Here is a 9,811-nt window from a genome sequence, read left to right as displayed (position 1 = left end):
CAGGTGATCTACCTTACCCGCCGCTGGGTGGCGGATGTAAGAACCAATCTCCCTTTCCAGCCAGAATTTTTCCTTCCAACCGGTCTCCTGAGGGGAGGGCTGGGCGGGCCATCAATCGTATATATCTGCCAGGTAAGTATGTACAAAACCTTATTGTATACTAACAATAACATTTTTGTACATGAACTTTCCTGTCAGATATATACTTAGCTGATTGACACCCTTGGTGGAGGGAAAGAGACAGCAATATAAATACGGAAAAAAGGGGGAAAACAACACTAGTTGTAGGATGTAAAAACAACCTTGGTTCTTACCTGTTTAGGCAGAAGACTTCGTAGTTACTGTCTATGAGTCTGCGTTGCATTAAGAGCTTCAGCGAGGGCGTGACCTACAGCTGACAGACTCTTTGGGTCTATCAAAGGGATTTGGTTGTCCGCTTACTTGATAGAATCCGAGCAGGATCTGTCAACGGGGATTCGCCCACTTATATGACAGAACCTAACCACTATCATTGCAAGGAGCTCAAACATACACCGATCACCTAACCAAACTAATCATTGTTAGCACTACGAAATGAAAAAAACATGCCTACCCGCATGTTCTTTCAAACAACCAAAAACTTACAACCTAACAAGGGGAAAAAATATATACTACTAAGGATATGTCTCAGCTCCCTGCCCCAGCACCGAATCCGCCGATACGTACGGGCCTAACCCGAAGCACTTTTCATACGTAATTTTGACGTCTCTCAGATAGTGGTTTGCAAAGACTGAGTTGCAACGCCAGAATGTTGCCTTCATAATATTACTCAGGGATATGTTTTTGTTTAAAAGTCAATGACGTGGCAATAGCTCTTACCTCATGAGCTTTGACCTTAAGAACTTTGTATTGACTTTCCTCACATATCGCATGCGCTTCTTTCACCAGGCTTCTGATAAAGAAAGAAAGCGCATTCTTCGAAAGTGTCCTCCTTGGATCTCTTACAGAGCACCCAAAGGTTGACATCATTGCCCTTAAGTTGTTTCTTTCGCTGTAGATAGAATTTCAAACTTCTTACTGGGCAAAGAGACCTCTCTGCTTCCTCGCCTAGCTAATGCAGACAATCCTTGTACTTCAAAGCTCCTAGGACAGGATTTGAGGGGTTCTCGTTCTTGGCTAGAACGAAGGAAGGAATGAACAGATAGCTGCATCTCCTCTGAATCCCCACATTTCTAGTGCATGGAGTTCACTAACCCTTTTTGCGGAAGCCAATGCCATAGAGGAAAATTGCTTCTTCGTGAGGTCTCTAAACGATGCAGACTGAGGCGGTTCGAAACTTATTGGACCTCAGGTAACGTAGCACTACATCAGATTCCAACTCGGAACCCTGGAGAAACCTTCTTGGATGTTTCAAACGATCTTATTAGATCATGAAGGTCCTTATCTTCGAAATGTTTAAGTTTCTGTGCCTAAACACTGCAGATAGCATGCTACGATAGCCTTTAATGGTTGATACCGCCAATCCACTTTCTTCCCTAAGGAAAAGTAAGAAGTCTGCTATTTGTGTCACAGAGGTACTGAAGAGGAAAAGTGATGGTTTCCTACACCATCGCCGAAAGACGTCCCCACTTCGATTGGTAGACTCTAAGTGTAGAAGGCCTTCTTGCTGCTGCGATAGCCGTTGCAACTCTTGCCGAAAAGCCTCTCGTTCTGACCAAACTTTTGACAGTCTGAAGCCAGTCAGATCTAGAGCGGGAGGTTTTTGTGATACCTCTCGAAGTGGGGTTGTCTGAGCAGATCGATCCTCTGTGGTAATGTTCTCGGAAGATCTACTAACCATTCCAGTACCTCTGTGAACCATACTTGTGCGGGCCAGACGGGGCTACAAGCGTCATCCTTTGCTGCCTCCGATTCTGCAAATTTCTTAGTAGTCTCTCCCAAGTATCTATTGAATGGAGGAAAAAGCAGACGTGTTCTAGACCCTTCCAATCTAGTAGGAACGCGTCTATCGACACTGCCCTCGGGTCCGATATCGGAGAGCAGTAGTTGGCTATCCTCATATTCTTGGCTGTGGCGAAGAGGTCTATATGAGGTTTGCCCCAAAGCTTCCAAACAGGTCCTGGCAAACATCTTCGTGCAGAGTCCACTCTGCCGGCAGACAACTGACTTCCTGCTTAGGAGGTCTGCTCGACGTCTTTTCTCCCTGTACGAACCCTGGTAAGGAGACAAATTCTCCTTTTTCTGCCCAAAGCAGAAGTTCTTTTGCTGTCTCGTACAGGGAGAAAGAGTGAGTCCCCCCTTGCTTCCTGATGTAAGCCAGGGCCGTGGTGTTGTCCGAGTTGATCTGAACTGTTGAAGCTAGGACGTGGGCTCGAAAGCTTTCAAAGCTAGCCAAACCGCCATCAGCTCCTTCTTGTTGATGTGCCAGGTCACCTGTTCCTTGTTCCAGTGCCTGACACTTCTCTTGAGCCGAGCGTCGCTCCCCAACCTGTTTCCGAGGCGTCGGAATACAACACTTGGTTGGGGTTCGGAATGTGAAGGGACATCCCTTCTGCAAACTTGAGAGGGTTGGCCACCAAGAGAGGTCCTTCTTGATTTCCTTTGAATCTCGAAGGAGAACTCTAGGTTTTGTGAACGACACCTCCAGTTTCGATGGAGAAAGAACTGGAGAGGTCTGAGGTGCAACCTTCCTAGAGAAAGGAATTGCTCCAACGAGGAGAGTGTCCCCAACAAACTCATCCACTCCCTCGCTGTGCATACTTCTTTCTCTAGGAAGGCTTTGACTTTCTCTGACCCTCGGGTTATCCGTTCTGGAGACGGAAAAGCCCGAAAATCCAGAGAAGCCATCCGAATCCCCAGATAGATACGATCTTGACTGGGGATCAACTGAGACTTTTGAAAGTTCACCAAAAGTCCCAGAGAACTTGCCATGAAAAGAGTCTTTTGTAGGTCCTCCAAACATCCTTTCCTGAGACTTGGCTCTGATCAGCCAGTCGTCCAAGTAAAGGGACACTCTGACTCCCTCCAAATGTAGCCATCTTGCTACATTTTTCATTAGGCCTGTAAAAGCCTGAGGGCTGTTGAAAGGCCGAAGCACAAGGCCCATGAACTGGAATATCCTTCCTCCCATCATGAACCTGAGGTATTTCCTTGACGAAGGATGGATAGGCACATGAAAGTAAGCGTCCTGAAGATCTAGGGACACCATCCAGTCCCCTGGCCGAAGGGCCGCCAACACTGAGGATGTCGTCTCCATGGCGAACTTCCTCTTTTCTACAAAGAAATTCAGGGCGCTTACATCCAGAACCGGTCTCCATCCTCCTGAGGCTTTTGGAACTAGAAAAAGGCGGTTGTAAAAGCCCGCTGAGCAAGGGTCGCTCACTAGCTCTATAGCCTCTTTCTCGAACATTTGTTCCACTGCTTGTGGTTAAAGCAAGGCTCATGATGGGATCCTTGTACCTGGCCACCAACTCCCTCGGAGTCGTTGTCAACGGTGGTCTTTCCGTAAAAGGAATCAGATATCCTTTCCTTATTATAGAGAGGGACCAGTTGTCCGCTCCTCTCTTTGTCCAGGCTTCCGAGAATCTTAGAAGTCTGGCACCTACTGGTGTTTGGAGGACTACTTCCCTACTTCTTAGCTCTGACAGAGCGTGAGAAGGATCTACCTCTCTTGAAAGTTCTATTACCTCTCGAGGTAGAGGCTCTAGAAGGGGGGCCCTCTGAAAGGGCTCCTGTTCTAGCTGGAGTCTCCTTCTTAGTCTTCGTCTGGAAGGATGTCTTAGGCTTCCGTGCCGACTGTGCGAGCATGTCCTGAGTCGCCTTCGCAGAGATAGATCTCATCCTGAGATGTCCTGGATTATCTTCTTTGGAAAAAGCAGAGGCGAGAGCTGCGAATACAGGAGAGAGGCTCTTTGGGCATGCGAAACAGACTTCGTCAGAAAAGAGCAGAAGACTGATCTCTTCTTAAGGATCCCTGCTCCAAAGAGGGAGGCTATTTCGCTCGATCCATCTCTAACTGCTTTGTCAATGCACGTTAGAACACTGTTTAGATCTTCTGGCGAAATAGCATCCGGGTTCTGAGTCTTCTTAGCCAAGACCCCCAAAGACCAGTCAAGGAAGCTTGAAGACTTCCAAGACTCTAAAACATTCCCTTCAGCAGGTGGTCAAGCTCGTTCATAGCCCAGGTCGTTTTAGCCGACACAAAAAGAGGCCGAAGCGTCGTGCTGCATCCACCAGAGAAGAGAAGTCCGCATCCGCCGATGAAGGAAGACCCAGACCTAAGGGTTCTCCAGACTCGTACCAAAATCCGAGTCTGCCCGTAAGCTTGGAAGGAGGGAAAGAAAACACAGTTTTCCCTTTCTCTTCTTAGAAAGCAGCCAATCACCAACAACCTCTCAAAGCCTTCTTCATTGAGATGGTTGGCTTCATCCTCACACAAGAGGGAAACTTTCGTCTTCTTCGAAGTCGAGAATAAAGAGAGAGGAGACGGAGGAGCGACGGGAGTAAGGGAGTCTCCAAACTCTTGAAGAAGTAGATCTGTAAGGATCTTGTAGGACGAAACTGACGAGTCCTTCACCAAATCCTCTTCTGAAGGTTCAACTTCATCCACTGAAGAACCCCACCTCCGCTTCTTTACGAGTGCAGTTAGCCTTCTCTAAAGAAATGCGCCTGTACCAGAGAAGTGTCTAGTAGTAGACTGGCGCCCTATTCAGTGGGGGAAGCCCAAAGGTTGTTTCTGGAGAGCTCCTCTCGAATGAGTCCTTCCTACTCTGATGAGTGCGTGCTCTTTGCTCCTTAATCCTACTCCTAGAATTCCGGGCTTCCAAAAGGGGGAGCGCCTGCTAGGAGAGGAGAGCCTACTATGCTCAAGGCGCCTTCTTCAGGATCCATGCGGCCTGTTCAAAGGAAAGAGCGGCTGCCAGGCGAGCTGCGCCTACCATGATGCGAACGCCTCCTAGGCTCTTGGCGCCTACTTACAGGAGAGCGAGGTCTGGAGAAGGTCGCTTACTAGGAGACCGGCGTCTACCATGCTCCACAAACTTCGCTCCCGACTTATGTGTCTCTTCAAAAGGTAGTCTCCCAGAAGAGACATATCTTTCAGGCTCTACGCGCCTGTCCTGAATCGAGCGGCTAAAAGTAGAGCCGCGCTTATCAGGAGAAAAGCGCCTATCATGAGAAAAGCGCCTATCCTCCGCACCACGCTTGGGAGCGGGAGAGCGTCTACTTGGGGAGTAGCGCCTACTAGGCTCAAGGCGCCTAACATAAGGCGAGATCCTGTCTCTAGACGAATCCATCAAAGAGTAGGCTCTCTTATCCGGAGAATGAAGGATCTTCGTAAAAGAACGCGAGGACGAGGCTGTACGCCTGTCTTTAGACGAACGCCCCTAACTAGTCGCTAGGATCCCTTCCTACTGGAGAGATTGTAGGTCACCAGGAGAAAGATTCTTGGGGCGAGTTGCTGCCTGGAAGACGGGACATAAGCGCTGAGCTGCGGAAAGGACGCCTCCTTCCATCCGCTGATAAAGGAGAGAGAAACCGACTCTGACTGAGACGGTAAGACAGGTGAAGGAATCCTAGACTTCTTGACAGGGAGAGAGACGTCTTTCCGACGCGTTCCTCCTGCCAGGAGACCCGCCAGTGCCGAAATCTGCGCTTGCAGTCCCGCAAGAATTCGAGCTGGAGATCTTGTAAAATCCTCCACAGGAGAAGTCTCGAAGCCTACTATGAGGCGAGAACTCCTGCTCCCTCCTGGGTTTCTTGATCTCTACTTCCGGCTCTTCTGGAAAAACTTCCGGGCTGGAAGGAAAGGAGCCAGGCGCCTTCCAGGCTCTCTTCAGCGGTCGTGAAGAATCCGAGGCGCTCCATCCTCTTCTAGGTGAAGGTGAGGAAGACGAAGAGAAGCATTGGCGCAATACCTCCTTTCTTTGCGCGAACAAGGGCAGCCTGGGTACGAGCATCAGGATCTACCGAGGGGACGCCTGATCGGTGGGAGTTCTCCCTAACCTTCCTGCGGCTTTTGACTTTCCTCCTCCACTGGGACTGGGAGTCTGGAAGAGGTCTAGGCCTGGAAGCAATTAAGGAGCCGATCAGACGCACCCTCCACTGCACTGGGGTCACTGCACAATTCACCTTCACTACTCTTACCATTGCAACGAACGGATCTTCTTTTCCATGCTAAGGATTGTGGCTCTCATGGTTGCCACTTCCGTAGTCGTATCCTTAGGTTCGATGCAGGGCGCAGGAGCTGAAACTGGAGAAGGTTCTAATGCTACAACAGGATTTTCTTCTAACTCGCTAATACGAGACTTACTAGAACTCCTAGAAGAAGCCTTTCTCACCCTGTCTTTCTCTAACTTCCTTCCCAAGTAGGAAGAAAGAGCCTTCCATTCACCCTCATCCAACTTCTCACACTCATTACACGGGTTATCAAAAGAACATTCTTTACCTCTACATTTTAAAAGCAAAAACTGTGTGAAGGGATCTACCGTAGCTTTCGGTAGTCTCACCTTGCATTCATCCATAGCGCCACTAACTAAACATAGGAAGATTTCTTACCTCTAACTCAGACATCTCGAAATCAAAGAAAAATCCAAATCAATATCCAAAAACAATCCACAAATGCGTATGCCAAGCCAACAAGATCAGGTACTTCACCGAAAGTCAGTCCAAATAATCCACGGCAACGAGAAATGAATAAAGCTGTCAGGAGGTAACAACCACAGGTGTAGTCGTCACCGGCGACAGAAAAATTCTGACTGGAAAGGGAGATTGGTTCTTACATCCTCCGCCACCCAGCGCGGCGGGTAAGGTAGATCACCTGACCTACTTGTCGCGTGTGCCGCGAGTTTTTGAATTCTGTCGTGACGTCAGAGACGTATAGCTAAGTATATATCTGACAGGAAAGTTCATGTACAAAAACATTCATTAAAGTAAGTTCGTAACCCATCAAAGGCAACATCAAATGAAGGAGAACTAGACAACAAAACTTTAAATGATTCATCTATTATATAAGGTATATCTAGGAATTCTTCCATAAGAAGACTTAAAGCAACTTCATAAGTGTCATCATTTATAGAAAGATTACTTATACGTGTAATCTTAAGGGCATAGCCCGACAAATAACTATGTAGGTAGGTTAACTTGTTTGCATCAGACAAACATCCGCAAGCATCAATACAATTAGAGAACTGGGTAAGAAAATTCTTGAATTCCAGCTTGTCCTTGCAAGTACCATCAAAGATTTTGCACTCTAGCTTGAGAATTTTAACAGCCATAGTAGGTAGGCTGAGAGGGTGCACTATTAGCTACAGTAGTGGAACCCTCAACTTTCCTTTCCAATAAGGTAAGCTCATCAAGAACAGTCTCATTATAATCCACTTGGGAGGTGATTTCAGACATTTTACTTTCCTCATCACAGAGGGCATACAACTCTAATATGCTCTCGTCAGGGCTTTAGAATTGTGGCCTTTCTAACCTTGAAATGAATCTTGAGGTCATCATCGTCTAATTCCTTAAGTTTCTTCAGACTTACTTATACATAAGCCGGTAGATCTAGGGTAATACTTCCGCGGCGGCCTAGACTATGGCAAAGAATGCAGTTTTTCTATGCAGTTTTACCTCCTGAACAAGAATTTTAAATAATATTTATTCGGAAGACTGTAATTAAGTCTCAGGGGCCAGTACTAAACACGGCGAAATACATTGGACGCCCCAATCCCTAGTGGATGTTGTATCCACGGTTACGTTCCTTGCAGTCCGTGCGGAACTATTCTGTAGAAATACCCATAAGCCTTATACCCAGCTCGTTTCTTTACCAGCGGGGGTAATTTAACTTCAATGTCAGACATCATCAACTAATCAGCTAAGGATACAAATATGGGTAATTCTAAGCCCTCATTCCACGGTAAAGTAGACTATGGTAGTTGACTTTTTTCCTACGTTATTTTACTTACTAAACAAGAATTTAAAGTAATATTTATTCGGACGACTGTATAATTAACCCCCATGGGCCAGTGCTAAACACGGAGAAATACATTGGACGCCCCAATCCCTAGTGGATGTAGTATCCGCGGTTACATTTCTTGCAGGGTAATTCTAAAGAATAGTTCCGCACAGACTGCAAAAAACGTAATCGCGGATACGACATTCACTAGGGATTGGGGCATCCAATGTATTTCGCCGTGTTTAGTACTGGCCCCTGGGGGTTAATTACAGTCATCCGAATAAATATTACTTTAAATTCTTGTTCAGTATGTAAAATAATATAGGAAAACGTCAACTGCCTTAGTCTACTTTACCGCGGAATGAGGGCTTAGAATTACCCATATAGGCTATACAATACACAGCAGAACGACCCCCTACAATGATCTGTTCAATTCCTAGCTCATCAACCATGGGTGATAACTAGAAAGAACTGCACAGCACAACTACTTCACCACCCTCAGCTTAACTTACTGCAAAAGCAAAGCAGATCTCTGCCAGAATAAGGAAACAAACAGGTTAGGAAAGGCTTGTAGCCTAAGGGCATTATCAGAAAACAAGCCCAACTCCCACTCAGAAGCAAAGCAAAACAAAAACAAATAGCGTTCAGCAGGAAAGTTCACAAAACACGTTACCTCCATCACTGACTTACGAAACACCTGCTAAGAAAAACTAAAAAAAATATAAATTGCCATTACAACAAACACTTCTCGACCGCAACCCGACTGCGACACTGCTCACTGATCTACCTTCAAAGCTTAAAAAAAAAAAAACTGAAATGTGGTTCTACTACCTGGAAAATATTTGTAACTGCATTACAACAGCAACGAATCCCCACGTAGCCTAGAAGACAAACCTTAAGCTGCCTAACCTGGGTAAGGACACAGAAACTGTTTTATATCGGGATTGTCCCGATTTAATCCAGCAACACCCAATCCCTGAAATAACACGTGAAGCCTACGTTACCCGCTTACCATGTCATGCAGCATGCACTTCTCGTGTGGATTTCGAGATTTTGGTGTTGCTTGAAGAATCCTATGAAGATTCGTTTAACTTTATTAGGCTTGTAACTCTGTTTCTTGCGTTGCATCAGAGGAAGTTCTCAGTATATTTTTTCTCTCCGAAAGCAATTATTTCTGGAGCAAAAACCTTCTTTATCACGTATACTGGCCTCCATGTCCAGGAAGCGTTTCTAGTTACCCCGCGGCCCCGCCCCCGTCTCTCGCAACTTCGCAAGCGGTAACTTACTTCACGTGTTAATATTGGAATTTGGAGGGAAAACTTATGAAGGGAAATTTGAACACTAAAAAAACATCAATTGAATTACTATGGAGAAAAGGGAGAAGAACATAGACTACACTTAACAAAACTTATTTACAGTTTCTATAATATAATATATATGGTTTACGTTTTGGGGACACTTATCTACTAACATTTTGTACAGCACTAAGTGGATACTCACATAGCCTTGGAATTCTCTCTTGGTTAGTTTATATATATATATATATATATATATATATATATATATATATATATATATATATAGATATTATACCAGATTTCCCCATAGCTGTAAGTACAAAAAATATTGTATAATAAAGCATAATGCTATTTGTAACTCCTTACTTTCAAATGCTGTGTACCAACTTTCCGTATTGGAATATAAAACATGGTTGCATTAGTTAGATCCTGCACCCGTGAACCTAAACGATGTGAATGAATATCGTGTCATAAGAATAAAAACTTTTTTTTTTTTTTACAAAAAGGTTTACCATGTTAAGCCTAGCAACCTAAATTGAATAAGCGTTGTAAACAATTCATTTTTTCCGGAAGAAGAAAGAATTTACTACAA

The 9,811-nt window shown here is 45.4% G+C and overlaps 1 protein-coding gene across 1 annotated transcript in view; it reads right to left on the bottom strand.

Moving 5' to 3' along the window:
• Positions 1 to 9,181, bottom strand: part of LOC135225658 (uncharacterized) — a 230,601-nt gene extending 221,420 nt beyond the window's left edge. The window contains exon 1 of the mRNA XM_064264993.1: positions 8,934 to 9,181. The gene's annotated coding sequence lies outside the window, so the exon portion shown is untranslated. The remainder of the gene's footprint in view (positions 1 to 8,933) is intronic.
• Positions 9,182 to 9,811: the final 630 nt, after the last annotated feature.

This window comes from Macrobrachium nipponense, chromosome 13 (genome assembly GCF_015104395.2).
Source record: "Macrobrachium nipponense isolate FS-2020 chromosome 13, ASM1510439v2, whole genome shotgun sequence".
NCBI lineage: Eukaryota > Metazoa > Arthropoda > Malacostraca > Decapoda > Palaemonidae > Macrobrachium > Macrobrachium nipponense.
Note: the sequence above shows the minus strand (reverse complement) of the source record. Positions and strands in the feature narration are given on the sequence as shown.